The following is a 21,748-nucleotide window of genomic DNA, read 5'->3' as shown; positions in this document are numbered from 1 at the left end:
AAATTGAAAGACAATACAATTAAATTCAAGCAAAATATTGCAAAAAAAAATTACAACCTGGAAAATTTCAACTCAATTTTTCCATTTGATTTTTCCTCTTTTTAAAATTTGTATTTAATATTTTTCTAACAGACAAATTTGTGTGTACTAGTTTGTTGTGGACCGTTATCGTAAGTTATTTTGTTAGATAAGCTCCATATTTGACTAATCTAATGCATATGCACAAATATAATTTTGTATAGCTTCCTTTTTAAAAGCTAGATTAGTGAAGGGTGTACTTGTATACGCTGAGCACTGTATGTATGTGTGTGTGTGTGTGTGGAACGAGCATCGAGGACAGGAATTCCTCTTTTATTGCGAGAAGCTGCTTTTGCACATTTTCCGTCGTCAGGGAATATTTTGAGAGACAGACGTTGCTCTCAGCATTCGTCATTCACAGCTAATGTCATGAGGACACACAATGGCTGCATTTCACAAACTCATGCGAAGCAAAATGGCTAATTTATGAAAGACTAGACAACAGAATGCCATTTCTTGTGTGTGTGTGTGTACAGTGAAACGGTCAAATAGTAACTGGAGATTGAACATTTGCATAAATATATAATATGATCCAAAAGCAGATGTTATCTCAGGGTGTTTTGCAGTTGTACGCCCCCATGCGTGTCGTGTGTGTTTGTGAGGGTGATAGTAGCACAGGCGGCTGTGTTATGGAGGCTGTGGTTGAAGTGGGTAATAACAGTTCAGCCGGACAGTTTCGAAAGGCAGTTCCTGGTTCTCTGCCACAGAGATGGACCTGCTCCCCTCCCCTCCTCCTTTTCGATGTACCCCGGAGCCCAGCGTCCGGCCCTCCGCGCTGTCGCTTATCATCACAAAGAGACAGAATGCATAAAACATGGAGGACACACAGACACTGGCAGCCCAGGTCGCCTTTCTCTCCACGCAGAAACAAAGCGTGAGGTCCTGTGGCCTGTGGCTTTGACCCGTTCTGTGCCTCCTCTCTCTCCCTCTCTCTCTCTCTCTCTCTCTCTCTCTCTCTCTCTCTCTCTCTCTCAGTCTGATTCCCTCTTTTATACCATTTTCTGTTTCCTTTCACACATTTCATACAGTAAGTGTGTGCATTTATTTTAAGTGCATGCATGCAAGTCCCTTACAAGTGTCATTTTCAAATGAAAAGTCCTCTGTAGACAATTAAAATATTACAAATAATTATAAAACACAACCAAATATGTAATATATGCATTATTATTATATTAATGTGTATACATATACACACAGTCATCCAGTTTTCCCCCAAAAGATTTTAATTTTAATTTCTCACATAAATACAGTTATTTATATATTTATATATATATTTACCCTTGATATTTTTTTTTAATATTTCCGAAATGATGTTTCACAGAGCAAGGACATTTTCACAGTATGTCTGATAATATTTTTTTCGTCTGAAGAAAGTCTATTTAGTTTTATTTCGGTGAGAATAAAAGCAGTTTTCAATTTTTTTGAAAGCATTTTAGGTCAAAATTATTAGCCTCTTTAAGCTATATTTGTTTTCGACAGTCTACAGAACAAACCATTGTTATTCAATAACTTGCCTAATTACCACAACCTGCCTAGGTAACCTAATTAACCTAGTTAAGCCTTTAAATGTCACTTTAAGCTGTATAGAAGTGTCTTGAAAAATATCTAGTAAAATATTATTTACAGTCATCATGGCAAAGATAAAATAAATCAGTTATTAGAAATGAGTTATTAAAACTATTATGTTTAGAAATGTGCTGAGAAAATCTTCTCTCCGCTAAACATAAATAAACAGGGAAAAAATAAACAGGGCTATAAATTCAGGGGGGCTAACAATTCTGACTTCAACTGTATATATATATATACACATTAGGGCTGGACTATATGGCAAAAATGCAATCTCGATAATTATTTTCCATATTGAATGATGACAATATATATTTCGTTATCAGTTGTAAATGCTTCCATATTTAAAAGAGTACCCCAACAATGACTGAAGCCTCACCATTGAATGGCATAACATATTTTCAGCCGATAAATTTTCGGTGGTCGAAAATTCATCTTTAATATCAACAGACTTTAGATTCTCATTGTTGCACATTTCTAATATGTGATTGACTTTTAAATTAATGTAAAAGTCTAGAGCTTATAATTGTTTATTGACATACATTTTATCGCGATTTGATATAATATTGTTTATTGGCCTAGCCCTAATATATATATATATATTATATACACTGTAAAAAAATTTGCAATTGAACTTTTTTTTTTCGGCCACTGGGGTCCCGAAAAAAAAAACGGAAAAATAACGGCCGTTAAATGACAGAAATTTACCGTAGCATAATGGATGTTAAATTACTGAAATTTTCTTAAATTTAAATTTCTGGTATATTTCTGTAATTTAACGTCTGCTATTTTAGGGTACATTTCTGTAATTTAACGGTTGTAATTTTTCTGTAAATTTCTGTAATTTAACGGCTGTAATTTTACGGTTAATTTATGTAATTTAGCGGGTGTAATTTTGCGACAAATTTCTGTAATTTAACAACCGTAATTGCCTCTGCCAGAAAAAAAACCTGTAAAATTACGGATATATATATATATATATATATATATATATATATATATATATATATATATATATATATATATATATATATATATATATATATATATATATAAAATAACAAAAAAATAAATAAAATAACAAATAAACAAATACAATACAATACAAGAGATATATACAACATATATATATATATATATATATATATATATATATATATATATATATATATATATATATATATATATATATATATATATATATATATATAAACAATATACAATATATACAATATACAAACGCAGACATAATGTTTGACTATTCTAATCGTGGTTGTGTTTATGATGTGATGGTAATATGGCTTGTGGATTGTCCTTGAGTGAGAAGTAGATTTGTGCTGTGGAGTTGATCAGTCAGGCTGATCGGGGCCCTGAGAGCGTCTGCAGATGTCATTTTTTCCAGTACATTTTACGCTTAGCACGCCATGTGATAGTAGCCTCGGCTAGATTAGCACCATGACATGAAAACAGACCTGGATTGAGTGTGTGTGTGTGCATCGGTCGAGGAGAGTCGCTGCATCATGCTCTCTCTCTCTCTCTCGATTTGGATTTGGCGGTGGGTTATATCACACAATGCAGTCATTTGTTGCATTTCTCACAGTTTTTTCTTATTACTATTATTAGTGTTATCCTTATGTCTAGTTTCAAATTCCAACCACAGTTGTGCTGTTGGACACCAAAATAGACTTTAAGAGAACATGCAGCCTATGTTTTTTTTATTTGAGTGACAAATCGGCGAGCGCTTAGATCATTTTCAGCTGCATGCGCTGTCAGTAACACAGGCCGTTTCTGTGCATGTGAGTGATGGACAGCATGTATGCATGTGTGTGTGTGTGCACTGTGTGAGGGCTGCAGGAATGCTGAGTGTGAACGGGTGAAGCCCGACAGGCCGATGGCACTTCCTCTCTGTGTACGGCACAGCTTATCCTCCTCAGGATTAAAGACAGCAGAAAAGAAAAGAGCGATGGCAGGAGCCCCCCTCACGCTCTCTCTCTCTCTCTCTCTCTCTCTCTCTCTCTCTCTCTCTATCGCCCTCCTCTCTCCCTTTTTCCGTGTTTGGAGAAGGGAAAAAAAAGCTCAAACAAAAAGCGTGATTCATTTGCAAATGTGCAGCAGCCCATACGGGTCCCCCATGGTGCACTGGGAGAGGAGGAGCGGAGAGAGAGCGAGGATGAGAGGAAATAAAGGTAAAGTAGAGTCATTCGATTGTGTCTTTGTGGCGTTGAGGCCTAGCGGCACCCGATAGGTCGGTCTGATTCTTGAATCCATTAGTTTGGTCTGAAACGGAGCGGCTATTCCAATCTGTGCCACATCCGTTCGAGTGTTTACACGTGTGTGTTTCTGCACGAGGGTTTAGTATCGTGTCTGTGTGTGTGTGTGTGTTTAGCGCTGAAGGGGTTAAGAGGCAAAGAGATACCCCTTTGTCTCGACGGCCCTCTTTGTCATTGTTGTGCTGGAATTGAGCTCGCTGCTCCTCACTTGACCACAGCAAAAGCAATAAAATGGCCCCTAAGTGCTACGGGCTCCAGTCCCTCTAACAGCACCTCTCCTTTGGGCTTTAACCTCTCCTACACACATACACACATGTGTGCAGGATTTAAACCCATGCATGTTACACCTGTTTACAAGTGTGACTTTTTATTTTTTGGGAAACTTTGTATGTATTTTTTTGTCTTGCGTTCTCTCGTTCTCTTTGCTTTTCCTAATTTTAATAATTACACTCATGTTATTATTATCTTTATTAAACTGTGAATAGTTTTAAAGGACACTGAACAGCACTACATTTATCCGGAATTTTTATTTTAAATTGTATATATTATTTAATTATTCTATAAGTTTACTCAATTGAGAAACAAAACATGATGTTTATGCATTAAAACATAATTTGTATTATTATTTCATTATAAGTTTACCCAGTTGAAAAGTAAAACATGATATTTATGTGATAAAGCATCATTTTTTTTATTTAATTATAACTGTACTGAAATAAAAAAAATGATATTTGTGCATTTAAGCATGATAAATTATTTATGTTAATTATAATTTTACTCTATTAAGAAAAAAAAACATGATGTTTATGCATTCAAGCATCATTTCTACGATTATTTAGTTATAATTTTACTGAAATTAAAAGCAAAACATGTTTTTTTGCATTTAAGCAACATTAAAAATTAATTTAAATTCTTTTTTAATCATGTTGAAAAGATAAACATGGTATTTATGCTTCAAAGCATAATTTCTATTTTAATTTAATTATAATTGTACTGAAATTAAAAACAAAAGATAATATTTAAGCAGTTAAACATCATTTATTATTTATTTTTAATGATAAGTTTACTAATTTGAAAAGAAGAGCATGATATTTATGCATTTAAGCATCAATTATAATTAATTTTAAATATAATTTTACTTTGTTGAGCAAATAAACATGACATTTATGCATCAAAGCATCATTTATATTTTATTTAATTATAATTTCAATTAAAAACCAAATATGATATGCATTTAAGCATCATAAATTATTTATTTTAATAATAATTTAACTCAATTAAGAAAAAAAACATGATGTTTATGCATTTAGGCATCATTTTCACCTTTATTTAATTATACTTTTACTGAAATCAAAAGCAAAACATGGTTTTTATGCATTTAACCAACATTAAAAAATTATTTTGATTATAATTTTCCTCAATTAAGAAAAAAACCTGATATTTATGCTTTTAAGCATCATTTATAAATTTACTTTAATTATAATTTTGCTCAATTGAAAAGAAAAAACATTGATATTTATGCATTTAAGCATCAATTATAATAAATTTTAATTAGAATTTTACTTAGTTGAGAAAAAACATAATTTTTGTGCATTAAAGCATCATTTTTATTTAATTATAATTCTACTGAAATAATGCATGATGTTTATGTATTTAAGCATCATTTATATTTTTATTTAATTATAATTTTACTCAATTAAGAAAAAAACAACATAATATTCATGCTTTTAATCATCATTCCTATTTTTAATTTAATATTTCTGAAATTAAAAAACAAAACATGATATTTACTGTATGCAGTTAAACATCATTTATATTTTTATTTAATTATAATTTTGCTCAATTGTAAGAAAAACAATACATTTCTGTATTTAAGCATCATAAGTCATCATGTATTTCATATGGCAGTTTTTAGATTTATAAAAACATAATTAACGATCATATCGTGGTTAAATGTGTATTAATTTAAAAAAGCGTGATATATTAATGCATTTAAGCATCATTCATAATTAAATTGAATTTAAATTTTACTCAATTAAAAAAGAACATGATGACATTTCTGTATGTAAGCATCGTACGTGCTCATATGTTGTATAATGGAGCTTTATACATTACAGTAAGCGTGTGTGTGCGTGTGGATCAAGGCCGGTGTCTGGTAGAGTGTGTGCAGACAGATCACATCCATCACTGATGGCAGCCATTTTGGCGCCATTTCAAATACTTCCATGAGGAAACAAATTCAAGAATCCGAGCTGAATCCGTTCGAATCACTATTTATTATTTTCAAACTACTAAAATGCACATTTCTACATTTACTCAGTCCGCTGTTTTGTTCAGGCTTTTAATTTGAGCACTTTTACATTGTATTAGCAGCTTATTTACACGTTGTAAATAAGCCGTATGCTCCTTTTTATTATTATTAAAAGAAATAAATATGACAGCAGCGCGCAAATATCAGTGTCTGTGTCTCGGGCGCTCAGAATAAGCAGTGTTGTTTTCAGTAGTAATGATGATTGTTTACTTCTTTAGAATTCTTTTCCTCCCAGACATTATAATTAAATGTGGGCTGGAAAAAAAAAAGCTGTCTCTTCTTGTCGCCTTCCTATCACATAGGTATTTAATGAGACATGAGAGGTACGGTGTGATTGGTTTATCAGCGCGAGGAGTCCTGTGAGAGGTCAGCTCATTGGCTGAGGTGTTTAATTGGTACTGTTGGACACCCCTCCACCCCCCTCTTGGGTGTAACTTGTTTTTGCCAGGTGCACTGCGCTCTCTATTAAGTGTTACATAGGACCACAATTAAATCAGGCCTGAGTGAAGTCGCGCTGTTGGAGTGTGTCCGTCAGAGGACAGGCGTCTGGCTACTCATCCGCTACACATACACACACATACACTTGTTCAGCTATCTTTATAGGGACTTCTCATAGATGTAATGATTTTTATAATGGATAGACTGTATATTCTCTACCCTGACCCTCAGGGGTAACAATCTGCATTATTACATCACGTCATTGTGTGCCATTTTATGAGCCGTTTTTGTCTTTGTGCCCAAAAAATGTCACCATGAGGGCAAAATTTACTTGTATTGCTATACTTCTGGGGACATTGGGTCCCAACGATGTAAGAAATGCAAGGTAGACACACATATACACACACACACTTATAAAGCTATCTTTATGGGGACTTCTTATATACGTATTGACTTTTTATGCTGTATAGACTGTATATTCTCTACCCTAAACCCTCACAGAAAACAATCTACATTTTTACATTTTCAAAATGCTGCATTGTTTGTGATTTTATGAGCCGTTTTGTTCATGGAGACCATAATATGTCACCATGAGGTCAAACTTTACTGGTATTACTATACTTCTGGGGACATTGGGTCCCTAGAATTTAAGAACTGCAAGGTAGATCCACATATACACACACACACACTCTTATAAAGCTATCTTTATGGGGACTTCTCATTGAGGTAGTGATTTTTATACTGGATAAACTTTATAATCTCTACCCCAAACCCTTAGCATTTACATTTCCAAATTACTTAATTTTCTGTCATTTATAAAGCCATTTTTTTCTCATGGAGACCAAAACATTTCACCATGAGGCCAAAATGTACTGGCATTGGGTCCCCACGATGTAAGAAATGCGAGGTAGACACACATATACATACTACACACACTTATAAAGCTATCTTTATGGGGACTTCTGATATATGTAATGACTTTTTATACTGTATAGACTGTATATTCTCTACCCCAAACCCTCAGCAAAAACCATTTGCATTTTTACATTTTCAAAATACTTCATTCATTGTTTGTGATTTTTTATTTACTGGTTTGTTATACTTCTGGGGACATGCAGTCCCACAATGCACACACAAATGTTAGGTATGTACAAAATAAAAAAAAATATGTAAAAAATATATAATGCAAAATAATAATAATAATAATAATAATAATAATAATAATAATAATAATAATAAAAGTTGTAATAATAATAATAATAATATTACAACATGTAAAAAGGTATAAAAATATATAGAGATAAGTTGATAAAATGTTAATAATAATAATAATAATAATAATAATAATAAATAGTAGTTATAATTATAATGTAATTGTAATTATACCTTTATTATTAGAAGTACTACTACTACTACTACTACTACTGCTTCTACTAGTTGTAGTAGTAGTTATAATAATAATAATAATAATAATAATAATAATAATAATAATAATAATACATGTAAAAAGGTATTTGAAAATAAAAATATGTTGATCAATTAATGATAATAATAATAATAGTAATAATAATAATATAATAATAATAATAATAATAATTATAATAATAATAATAATAATAATAATAAATAGTAGTAATTATAAGTTATTATAAGTTATTATTATTATTATTATTATTTATATTAGGTGTAATAATAATAATAATAATAATAATAGTTATTATAATCATAATAATAATAATATTATTATTATTATTAGTAGTAGTAGTAGTAATATTATTATTAATAATAATAGTAGTAATAATAATAATAATAGGAATAATATTAATAATAGTCATGATAATAATAATAATAATAATAATAATAATAATAATGATAAGAATAACACTTGTATTGTGTTGTTGCTTGAGAAACAAATTTTTTGCCACTTCTTATACTCTCTAAATAGTATATATTCTTATATTATTATTATATTTATTAATGTTTAAACTTTTTTTCTTGAAAGCTGAGTGAACGAACCGGACAGCAAATGAGCAGGAGCTGCAGCAGAAAGAAAAAGAGAGAGGAGTGTAGGGGGTCAGGCAGAGGTGAAAGACAGGCTTGGCGCTCACATGAAACATTTATGGATCAGTTACTTTGTCAAGTGCCAGTCTTTTGTTCCTTTTTTCCTGTCCTCATTTTTTTTTTTTTTTTTTGTGTGATGAGTTTGTAACTTTACGCATAAGCGAGATAACATTCTCCCTCTCTGTTTGTCTCACTGCAGTTGAACCTGTTGGCTGTTTAAAGGTAGACTGGATGATACTAGTTGAGGAACACAGTGGCTTGCGGTTGCTGGAAATAAACATGGAAAGCTAATTTGTTCAGTGCCACGTACATATTAATGTTTCAAGCTGGTAATGACAGACACGCTGCCAGGGAATATGACACTCGTGTGACAGGGCGTCAGAATTTGACTGGAGTCCAAATCACATACAGTATATACAAATAGTGCTGGGTTATATCAAGTGTGCAAATTATACATTGACGATCGGAGGGGTCAAGTTAGTTTGTGTAATACATGCTTCAGCGAATCAAGTTTATGTATTCATTTAAATTATATCTTATTTATGAATAAAACGTATTTAAGTTTCAGTGTTTTGTGGGATGGGCTATTTAGTGTATTCTGACATGTTTAGCTATTTTGGCTTACTTTAGGTCAAACTAGACATCTAATTTGACTTTATTTGAAGGGTATATGTAGAAACTAACACCTATTTTATGAGAAAACAGCCTTGTGAACTCTTACAGTGTCTAAATACGGTTACGGTGAACTTTTTTTGGTGCTCTAAATACTGCTGAGAGACCTTTTTTCTCTGGCATAGATCACTCAAAAAACGACTTCTTTAAAATGATCTGAAACAACACAATTATTGAGATTTCATTGGGACAACTTAATTTTTTATGTTCAATCCAGATAAACTTGTAAAAAGTGTTGAGTTAGCTTAATTGATTTTTGTTGGGACAACATGTATGAATTATGTGGAACCCTGCATTTTTGGCGCAATTATACATTCACAGTGGTATGAACTGTTATAGGGGTGTTTAAATGGATATCTATTATTTTAATCATTACATTTTTATTTAAAATACAGGTTAGAGTGAACTTTTTCTCAGATTCAAAGGATGTATATATATATATATATATATATATATATATATATATATATATATATATATATATATATATATATATATATATATATATGAATTATTAGCCCACTGAAATATTAGCTCCCCTGAATTATTAGCCCCCTTGTTTATTTGTTTTTCACAAATTTCTGTTTAACAGATAATTTTTTTCAGCATTTCTAAACATAATAGATTTAATAAGTCATCTCTAATAAGCAATTTAATTGATCTTTGCCATGATTACAGTAAATAATATTTTACTAGATATTTTTTCAAGACCCTTCTATACAGCTAAAAGTGAAATTTAAAGGCCTAACTAAGTTAATTAGGTTAATTAGACAGGTTAGGGTAATTTATTGGCAAGTTATTGTATAACGATAGTTTGTAGAATAATTTTGAACTAAAATGTTTAAAAAAAAGATAAAAAACTGCTTTTATTCGAGCTGAAATAAAACAAATACGACTTTCTCTAGAAGAAAAAATATTATCAGACATACTGTGGAAATTCCCTTGCTCTGTTAAACATAATTTAGGAAATATTTAAAAAAGAAAGAAAAATTGAAAGGGGGGCTAATAATTCTGACTTCAACTGTATATATATATATATATATATACAGTATAATTTTTCTTTCTTTTTTAAATATTTCCTAAATTATGTTTAACAGAGCAAGGGAATTTTCACAGTATGTCTGATAATATTTTTCTTCTATATATATATAGCAAAAATCCTTATTTAAAATGAGCTCAAACAACACAATTCTTGAGTTTTTGTTGGGTCAGCAAAATTGTTTTAAGTTCAACCAACTTAAAATTGTAAAAAACCATTAAATGAATCCATTTACATTGGGATGACACAAAGGAATTGTGTGGAATCCAGCATTTTATACAGTGTTTGCTCATATTTCTGACTTTATTTAGAACTTCGGGGCAAATGTTTGATTAAAAGTGTTGAAATATAAAACACTTAAAAAAAAAGCAATGGAGTAAATGGAGAGACATGCTCAGGGGTTAGCACTGTTACCTCACAGCAAGAAGGTCACTGGTTCGTGTTCTGGCTGGGTCAGTTGGCATTTCTGAGTTTAGTCATGCGCTATAGGTGATTTAAATGAGGGTTTGAGTGTGTATGGATGTTTCCCAGTGATGGGTTGCAGCTGGAAGGGGATCCGCTGTGTAAAACTTATGCTGGATAAGTTAAATAGATTTAATATGTAAACAAAGCACCACACATCATTATCAAGATGATTCATTTGAAGCACTATGAGTTGACTCTTTTATAAATAAACCAATAGTTTTAAACACGGTGCACTTTCAGATTTAAGCCTTAGCTGGATATTTCAGTTCATTTAGAGCTGTGTTACACACTACATAGAAGGTCATTTTTAAAATCCCATAATAGGGCCTCTTTAAGTCTCCTGCTCCTCAGATGTTTCCGCTGAGAAAAGAGTACGATGCTAGTTTTCCAGAATAACAGAAAAGATGTGAAAAATGTCACATCGAGATGTAAATGTCCAAGGTTTTATCAGGATGTCATCAGATCTGTTCAGAAACATGAATTGTTTGCTTTTACTATATGCGAACAATTGTCTGTAATTCTATCTTTCATAGGAGAAACGTCAGAGAAAGGTTGCGATACTTCTCACAATTGTTACTCCATTAAGAATATTAACTAAGACTCCACTAGGAAGGGCCAGCTGTGTGTGTGTGTGTGTGTGTGTGTGTGTGTGTGTGTGTGTGTGTTTTGAGTGTTCTGTAGCTTATCTCCTTTCTGGTGTGGGCATCTCCTGTTGGTGACTTTCATTGTGTTTACAGTGTATGGGACGGAGGGGTGGAGGGTGCACAGACACTCGTTTCATCACTTCCTTCCTCCGCTCGGTTTTTATGAATCGATCTGTCATAACAACTGCTGGAGACACGGAGGAAACTGAAAGGGAGAGAGAGAGAGAGAGGGAGAAGCAGGGAGGCTTGTGGAAAGGAAAGAATTGTTGCATGTTGTACAGAAAGAGAACAATAGCAGCCATCCCAAGGCTAGATGAGGTGATCACAGAGCAGTTACAGGGGGAAAGGTTTTCGTGTTATTTTTATTTCTTGGCTTCGTCGGTTGGGGCACTCATGCTATCGCAGTCTGAGAAGAAAACGTATTAAAGCTTCCTGAGAGCACTCCTGCCTGTTTTTGTCAGGGCTGGTTCCATGGGGTCGAAACGCTCTCATGACATAAGCAGAGAAACAGGAAGCCTGGCTACCATCTTTCACAATCTCCTTTCGAAACAGGAACTGAGAGCAGGCCAAGCCGTGGCCCCTCGCTGCTAGCAGATGGGTGCCAACCTGTTGAAGGCAAACGGGCACGGGGGAGGACAGCCGCAGAGTGGGCTTGTGTCTGCGGAGGGCCCCCTGGGACCTCTTTCCCCTCTCCTGGAGGGTCCGGAGGTGTGGTCACCGTCTGTTATGGGCACGGCTCGCGATGGTGTGTTTAGCACTTGCCAGCGAGAGCATTTATATGCAAATGCTAAACAAGCATTGGTGAGACTAATTACAGCAGATCCCATTGAGTGCGTGCCAGCTCGGAGAGAGGAAGGGAGGTCCTACAAGCTGGGGTAGACTTGCCCTACTTGTTTACTCATTGTCTTTCTTTATTAGCCCCTTATTGACACTCCTCCTCAACGTCGAGGGGGGTCTGCTTGTTTGGAATTGACTCCAAGGCTTGATGGAGACAAGAATCGCAAGGCAGCTACAGTTCCTCATTTCTTGTTGTGGACCCAAAAACCCTGGGTACACTTGGGTATAGTTGTTTAGGGCGGTCAGGTTGGTTTATAATATGATGGCTGGAATTTTACACGTTGTCTGTCGGCACTTACTATCGAGATTGAGATGATCTTTAAGGCTGAAATTGAGTCTATCAACAGGAATCTAAGGTACTATTAAAACAGTGTTACAGAATGAAAATGCTCCGTTTGTTGATGCTATACAGCATAGAACACATGATATGTGATTATTTATGCGCACTAAACGTGCACATATTTTGCAGCCATATTGCAGTCTACCCCTTGCCTTGAGTCTTATGTACATTACCTGACAAGTCTTGGCCTATCCAAGTTTTAGGAACAACAAATAATAACTTGACTTCTAGTTGATCATTTGGGATCAGAAGAGGCTAATATGAAAAGCAAAGGCCTCTAGATTAAGCTTATTCTACCAAAATAAATATGGTCATGCCTTTTAATTATTGAATTAGGACAGTAAGGTCATGGTACAGAGGAAAAAGAATTGATATTGTGCATGACTCCTGTGAGCTTGGAGGATTGCGTCCATACATCTTAACAATGACTACTTATTAATGAAGTCATCTGGAATGGCTAAGAAAGTGTTCTTGCAGTTCATCAAGATTTTTGGATTCATCTTTAATGCCTCCTCCTTAAGGCTGATTTATACTTCTGCGTCAAACACCGGCGTATGCTACGGCACTGACGCATAGCCCTTTGCCGTGGCCATCGGCGTCGCCTCTCAAAAAAAATATAACTACACGTCGCAACAACGCGTAGCGCAAGCGCAGTGATTGGTCGGCTTGGTAGCGCTGACGAGTCTGGGCGGGACCGAGAGCCGCACGAATGGCGCGAGCAATTGTTTACAAGCATGGAGTCCTGTGAAGGAGCTCTGGATGGAAAGTTTTGTTTTGTGTTTACCTCATAGTTAAAGTTGTTGCATGTCCGCCGGTTCCTGCCTTAAAATGAGCAAGTTTGAGCCACTTGTACATCCCGGAAGTGTTCAGCAAAAGCAAAAAAGCAGCTAACAGCTCGACACAGAGGAGCATTTACACCTCACTGCCAACTAGCGTTTCGGAAGTGTTAATGCAGACCAACAGAGACAGTGCGCAGAAGTATAAATGCACAGCCACGCACGTTGCATGCACCGTGGGTTACGCCGGTCACTTGACGCAGAAGTATAAATCAGGCTTAAATTCTACCCCAGACATGCTCAATAATTTTCATGTCTGGTGACTGAGCTGGCCAATCATGGAGCACCTTGACCTACTTTGCTTTAAAGGAACTTTAATGTGGAGGCTGAAGTATAAGAAGGAGCGCTATCCTGCTGAAGAACTAGCCCTCTCCTGTGGTTTGTAATGTAATGGGCAGCACAAATGTCTTGATATCTCAGGCTGTTGATGTTTCATCCACTCTGCAGATCTCTTGCATGCCCCCATACTCATTGTAACCCCAAACATTGACTTTCCTTTGCTAAACTTTACTGATTTCTGTGAGAATCTTGGGTCCATGTTGGTTCCAATAGGTATTCTGCAGTATTTGTGAGGATTGGGATGCAGTTCAACAGACGATTCTTCTGAAAAATGTACCTTCTGCCACTTTTCCAAATGATCAACTAGAAGTTATTATTCGTTGCTTATACAAATGGGATTGACGACAAGACTTGTGGACTTTTGTCAGGTAGTGTACATATAAGTGAAGCTTGATGAATCAGGGCACAAGTCAAGGAGCTATTGCAATAGTTTTCAAATGTCTGCATTTTAGTCCGTTCATACTGAAACAGAACACCAGCATTTCCAAAACACTCTGCAGGTCGAAGATGACGGAGGACACCCGGCGTAACCATAACAAACTTATGCATTTTAAAACAAAAACACATTAGTGTAAATGACACCTAAGCTGATGATCTGTCTATCTAGGCCGGGGTGTCCTGCATAGTTTAGCTTCAACAATAATTAAACACACCTTGACCAGCTAATCTTCAGACTCACTAGAATCTTGAAGGTATGTTTATAGGAGCTCAAATTTACATCTGCCCTCAAGGAGCAAGATTAGACACCAAACTGGACCATTCAGGCAACTATAAAGTGTGTTCCCACTGATTGGTCACCACTGTTGCTTGTAGACATTGCAGTTAGTTGAACTCTTCTGGTTCTTCGAGTTAGCCCAACTTGCCATTCCTTCAAGGAAAATATGCAGTTGTTGTCCGCTTAAACCATGTGAAATTGATGAAACCTTACAAAGGATGCTGTAACTAATTACTCGTGGTGCTCAAAATCCATGTAGGTCAGCTATTTTAATCGCATGCAAATTTACGAGGGAAATATTAACTTTCAGAGGCAGTGGCTTGCACTGACTGTGGCCAGGGGTGGTCTTTTATTTACTCAATTTTACATTATCCCTGCCAGAGAACAAGGCCACACTTGCTTACTTGCAGTCAAGTAGGCCTAGAAAGGGTATAACCCTGCCGTTCCTACACCACCCAACCTGCTCCGAGCTGGGATCGAACCAATGACTCTCTGCATGGGAGTCAGTTGGGAGTCGGTTGCTCTAACACGGAGACTGAAGACCAACCTCTACAGTCTGTCGGTAGACCACCTTTAGAGGTCAGAGGTGTGAGGCACTTACTAGCTGCCCTCTATTACACTCACACCCTTAACCCCACTCCCATCCGGGTCACGGCACCAATGCAACCCCTCCGGTCCTACACCACCAGCGATTCTCCGCATAGGAGTTGGTTGCTCTAACTAGGAGGCTAAAGACCATGGCCTCAGAGACAGAGATGTAACAACACAATATTTCATGATAAAGAGTGGGGTTTACCAACCAGACAGCGCATTTATTTGGCTAAATATTTTTTTAGGTGCCTCCGTTAACATTTGTTATGAATTTATCACCTGTGTACTAATTATCCTGGTCCAAATGTTTACACGCCGCACCAGATCTCAAATAAACCATGCGTCAGAAAGGACAGGCATTTGTTGATTGAAAAGTGTCCCTCTCTTGCCGAAATGACAACGGTGCTGGAAGCAATTAGTGCTGATGGAATTATGGCAGACGCAGGCAACTTTCCAAGACAGACATTGAGGGCAGGCCATACCTCCATTTTGAGCAGAAATGGTTTGAGGTGGAGGAAATGGATTTTGACAGTATTTGAGACTAGCCAGATCTCAGAGTTTTGGAGTTTGCGTTTGACCTCTGGGAAGATAAATCAGCAGGATAAGATTCGTGGTCTGCTTTTCAGCTCTTTCTCCAACCAACTCATCCTTAAGAACTTGTTTCAGCTTAAAAACTAATTAGTTGTTGTGCCTGTTTAGTTATCCTTGATAGCTTGTATACTTGAGAGACAATTACTCCACAACCTATGCTGTAAAATTGCAGGGTTTCACACAATTCAGTTATGTTGTCCCAACACAAATCCCTTAAGTTCACAAATTGAAGTGGATTGAACATAAAACAATTAAGTTGCCCCCTGAAAATCTCAAGAAATTGTGTTGTTTCAACTCATTTTAAAAAAGTAGTTTGAACAAAACTCATCTTTTTGAGCCTTTCTATACTGCATTCTAAGGGATCAATCATAGACTCACTGCCAATGTGACAGCTGTTCCAAAAAGGTAGACAGCAACATTATCCTGCCTTTTAAGATACTTCTTTCAGCCAGATTAAAAAACCCCGTCACTGTATTCTTCATAAGTCAATCCCAAAATGCATTGCGACAAGATCTGTGAAATATGATTAAGTGTCAAGTGAAGTGTTGCCAGTAATCTCAAACTTTTTCTTGACTCTGAGGCTACCTTTGCCCAAGAAAATATTCAGAGAATCTCACATCTAAACTAATATGTACCTCTGTTACTTCTTATTATATTATTAATTCATTAATTTTCCCCCAGCTTAGTCCCTTATTTATCAGGGGTTGTCACAGCGTAATGAATCGTAAACTTATCCAGCATATGTTTTACAAGCAGATGCCCTTCCAGCCACAACCTTGTACAGGGAAACTTATAATTATATTATATTATATTAAATTATATTATATTATATTATATTATATTATATTATATTATATTATATTATATTATATTATATTATATTATATTATATTATAAGATTACATGGTTAATAATAAAGATAAGTAAACATTTCAGTCAGTACTGATCATTTAAAACTGGCTAATTGTACCAAAAGTTTGTTTGTTTTTTACCCTCATACTTTTAATATAGCACATGCTAACATCATGCTAATAATCTACTGTAAACAACTGTGTTATGTGTCTCTCATATACAATGTGAGTAGTGCTAATATGAAAACACTGAGAGGAAGTATATTATATTTCATATAATACTAAAGTTTGCCCCCCCCCCCCTCACTCCCCTACTGAAAAAAAGCTGGTCAGGCTGGTTTTAGCTGGTCACCCAAGCTGGTTTTAGCTGGTTTGTCAGGCTGGTTTTAGAGGGGTTTGGCCACTTTTTAGCTGGTCTTAGTTGGCCAGGTTGGTTATAACTGGTTTTAGCTGGTCAAGCTGGTTTTGGCCACTTTTTAGCTTGCTGTAGCTGGTCTTAGTTGGGAGACCAGCTAAAACCAGCCTGGTCAGACAGAGAGATCAGCTTGACCAGCCTGGCCAGGCTGGGAGACCAGCTAAAACCAGCTTGACCAGGATGGGAGGCCAGCTAAAACCAGCCTGGCCAGGTTGGGAGACCAGCTAAAATCAGATTGACCAGGCTGGGAGACCAGCTAAAACCAGCCTCGTCAGACTGAGAGACCAGCTAAACCAGCTTGACAAGGCTTAGAAAACCAGCTACTTCCAGCTAAAAACAGCTTAGACCAGCCAACCAGCTTAGGCTGGTTTTAGCAGTTTCTTTAGCAGGGCCCTCATACTTTTTATATCGCACATGCTAATGTCATGCTAACAATCTATTGTAAACAACTGTGTTGTGTCTCTCATATACCAGTGCTATTGTAGCATGAAAACAGTATAAGGTAGTCTATTTTACATTTCCTATAAGACTAAATAGTGTCTGTTTTTTTTTTTTTTTTTTTTTTTTTCGTAATGGAGTATCCTGTTGTTGTTAGTAAACTGTACCAACATGCTAACACCGTTCTCTTTTGGAACTAATGATGTGTTGTGTCTCTCATATGCTTCGTGGCATCAGCTCAGTTTTGCCAAAGCAGGCAGCTGTCTAAGTAAGCCATAGACAGCTAGGGAGCTCACTAGATTTTGGAACAGAGCCCGTGACTTTGTGCTGCAGCCATGCATGCTAATAATTAGCATAGAAGACAGACAATGTGAAAGAGAAAGATTCTTACTGTCTTGTCATTCTTTATTTACACTCCCTCTTGAGTTTCACCACTATGTTGCCTTTTGACTGTGCCAAGCTTGACTTACACACACACACACACACTCACACACACACGCACACACTCATGCACGCACACACTTAAACACATAGCTACGCTTGACTGTTTGTATGCACAGTGTCTGGTGAGGGGCATGTTTGGCCGGGCCACAGTGGTTTGATCAAAGGTTGTGTATGTTTGTATAAGCCATGGATGTTCACTGAACACAGCTGGTCAGCACTGTCTCTCTTGCAGACGGGAACACAAGTTCTTCTAGAACTCTGGCCTGGACAAGGGACTTTCTCCCTCCACTGTGCCAAACAACTGTTAAACACACATACAGTGGCCCAAATTGTATTGGAACACACAAGTCACACCTAAAATGTTTGCATTTTATTACATTTGATGGACAAAGAGTGTGTGTTATTTCTTTGTTTTGTTTTGTTCTCACAACGAATGTTACTTGTATTACAGGCACATATACATAAGCTTGACCTTAGTGGATGTATTAAAGGGATAGTTCACCCCAAATGAAAAATAACTCATGATTTACTCTCCCTAAACATTTATAAGTTTCTTTTTTTTCTGTTGAACACAAAAGAAGATATTTTGAAGAATGCTGGTTGATGCCACTCATTGACCTCCATACACTGCAAAAAAATGACTTTCTTGCTTAGATTTTTTGTCTTGTTTCTAGTCTAAATATCTAAAATTTCTTATATCAAGAAGCATTTTCTAAACAAGCAAAACATATTGTCTTGTTTTTAGAAATAATATGCCAATATTAAGTGAGTTTTTCCTTAAAACAAGCAAAATAATCTGCCAATGGGGTAAGCAAATTTATCTTGTTTTTCTTTTGACGTAAGATTATTTTGCTTACCCCATTGGCAGATTATTTTGCTTGTTTTAAGGAAAAACTCACTTAATATTGGCATATTATTTCTCAAAACAAGACAATATGTTTTGCTTGTCTAGAAAACTCTTCTTGATTTAGAAATTTGTAGATATTTGGACTAGAAACAAGACAAAAAATCTAAGTAAGAAAAGCATTTTTTGCTGTGTAGAAAAATAATAATAATACTATGGAAGTCAGTGAATACCATAAACCAGTTAAAAGTTCAACAAAAGAAAGAAAATCAGGTTTTTAACTAGTGAAGGGTCAGTAAATTATGACAGATATTTATTTATTTATTTTTTTTATCTGGGCAATTTCTTTGAGTCAGTTTTTCCTCAAATGTAAACACGTCCTAACAGTTAGGTTTAAGGCTGGTTTAAGCTGGATTTTTCAGCAGGGATGTCAAGTAAACATACATTAGCTTGACCTTAATTGATGTATTAAAGGGATAGTTCAGAAATATATTTCTTCATAATTTACTCTCTCTAAACATTTAGGAGTTTCTTTTTTTTTCTGTTGAACACAAAAGAAGATATTTTGAAGAATGCTGGTTGATGGCACTTTGACCTCCATAGAAAAAAAATATAATTACAATGGAAGACAATAGCTATGGTTCCATCCAAAAATGCGAATGAACATTAAGCTCAAAACTGGATTATCGCATTAAAGACGTGCGAATAAAGCAGCGTTTCCATCCAACGAGTCAACAAACTCAAAATCGAACAAAATCATCACTTACTGATTAACTGGCGCCAAATATCAACAGTAAAAACGGATTTTGCTGCAGTAGGAGAAGCTGCGTCAATCTGTTCTTCATCTAATAAATAACTTGAGCCTCAGAAAGCAATCCTGACATTTGATATGCTTTTGCTTTCATAGCGAACACACAGTTGTGCATAAAAATAATGTTTACAGTGTCAATATAAGTACTCTAGCCTATATAATGTTGATTTTACCAGTGAATCAAATGGCCTAATAATGTTCTTAGTGACATATTGCAAGCAAAGGCCTATATCTCAAACATAATTCAACATCAGAATTATTATAAGTAGAATATAATTATTAATAGAAACCAGTAGACCTACACATAATATTATTATTGTTTGAGAAAAAACAATAATCTCATATTAAGCTTTATTTTACATCTACCGAATCGTGAGAGAATCGTGATCTTTATTTTAAGCAAAAAAAAAAAAAATCGCGATTCTCATTTTAGCCAGAATCTTGCAGCTCTAATGGTGGTACATTGACCACCATAAAAAAATAACAATAATTACTATGGACGTCAGTGAGTACCATAAATCAGTAATCTTGCAAACAAAATGTGTTTAACAGAAGTAAGACTGAAGTGAAGGGTGAGTAAATTCTGAGATATTAAATTTAATTCAAATCAGTTTTCCGCAAATGTAAACAAACGTCCTCGCAGGGTACAAACTGCTGGTTTATTTCATTACACAAGCTGTAAACAAATGACATGTAGATAATGTCCAAAATACTTTATCTTCATTTAAAAAAATAAAATAAAATTAGTATTTCTTTAAAAGTGTTCATCTTTTATCCTTGTTCATAGTAAATGCTCAACGTTTTTGTTATTTCACTATAAAAGAAAATAAAATCAGATCTTTTGTTATTATTTAAATGCATTTTCTTCTTATTTTTGTGCTGTCCAGCTTTCAAGTTGTCCTTTTTTCCCTTCTGCATTCCACTCTCTCGCCTACTTTTAACATTTTTTTTTCTGTTTTCTCAAGGTGATTTTCTTTTCATTGTCCTTTCCCTCTCTTTTCTTCCCATCCCGTTCTGCTTTTTCTCTCTGTGTTGTGTGTTCAGACTGTGTCAGGACTGACAAAGGCATTCAGGGCCCTTAATCCCAATTCCCTCTATCAGGAATGCAAATGTGTGTGATTTTGTGACCCGCCAGGATCTGGCAACATCTGCAAGGCTTAACAATAAGGTGGCCTGCTGGCCTGGAGCCGGCGTGGAGCCCGTTTTGACGGAACTGTCTCTTGCTATGGCAGGTCACATCATCACTGCATCTTTTTATTTGGGTTGCAGAATGTTATGGATATTATGTTTGATCAATTAGATAGATTTGTTAAGAACTTGGGATGTAGAATTTGAAGATACTGTATATATCATTTGGACAAAATAAAAAGTCTGTTTCATACTATTATTCTTTATACCGTTGTGTCACAGAAAACATTGTTTATAATAATTCAAACGAACGCAATATTACATGCAGAATATTACATGTATTGCAATATTACAGACAGAAACATGTATAACAGCATTGTGAGAAAGTGGCAATGTTGAAAGTACTACACTTACATTTTGCATTTTATTTAACAATATATACCATCCTTTTTTTAATCCTGGACCTGTAATCATTCATTTAAAAAGTGAAAATGTAACATTTTAATGATAAAATAATTTTATATTTCAAATCAAACATTAGCTCTAACGTTCTAAACATGATCACACGTGAATGAGGACATTTCTGACTATAATATTGTTGAAATTAAATAGTCCTTGACATCTGGTTAATATATATAGTTGAAGTCAGATTTATTAGACTACCTGAATTATCAGTCCCCCTGTTTATTTTTTCCCCAATTTCTGTTTAACAGAGAGATTTTTTCAACACATTTCTGAACATAATAGTTTTAATAACTCATCTCTAATAACTGATTTATTTTATCTTTGCTATGATGACAGTAAATAATATTTTACTAGATATTTGTCAAGACACTTCAATACAGCTTAAAGTGACATTAAAAGACATTAAAAGGCTAAACTAGGTTAATTAGGTTAAACTAGTTATTGTATACTGATGTATACAATAGTTATTGTATACTGATGGTTTGTTCTGTAGACTATCGGAAAAAAATAAAGCTAAAAGGGGCTAATCATTTTTACCTTAAAATGTCTTTTTTTTAAA

At 35.0% G+C, this 21,748-nt stretch overlaps 1 protein-coding gene and 1 long non-coding RNA gene across 3 annotated transcripts in view; one reads left to right on the top strand and one right to left on the bottom strand.

The window, feature by feature from the left end:
* Positions 1 to 21,748, top strand: part of zfhx3b (zinc finger homeobox 3b) — a 248,199-nt gene that overhangs the window by 6,159 nt on the left and 220,292 nt on the right. Inside the window, exon 1 of one of the 2 annotated variants that reach the window (XM_087258661.1) lies at positions 3,731 to 3,830. The exons of the other annotated variant lie outside the window; for it this stretch is intronic. The gene's annotated coding sequence lies outside the window, so the exon portion shown is untranslated. Of the gene's footprint in view, positions 1 to 3,730; positions 3,831 to 21,748 lie in introns of those variants that run through there. 2 annotated transcript variants of the gene reach the window in all.
* Positions 17,601 to 20,412, bottom strand: LOC147843281 (uncharacterized). The gene is made up of 2 exons (XR_015496530.1): positions 18,799 to 20,412; positions 17,601 to 18,717 (listed from the first exon to the last, which is right to left on the bottom strand). It is a non-coding gene; the product is annotated as an uncharacterized LOC147843281 (long non-coding RNA).

Source organism: Danio rerio, chromosome 7 (assembly GCF_052040795.2).
Source record: "Danio rerio strain M-AB ecotype USA chromosome 7, GRCz13ab, whole genome shotgun sequence".
In the NCBI taxonomy this organism is placed as follows: domain Eukaryota; kingdom Metazoa; phylum Chordata; class Actinopteri; order Cypriniformes; family Danionidae; genus Danio; species Danio rerio.
Note: the sequence above shows the minus strand (reverse complement) of the source record. Positions and strands in the feature narration are given on the sequence as shown.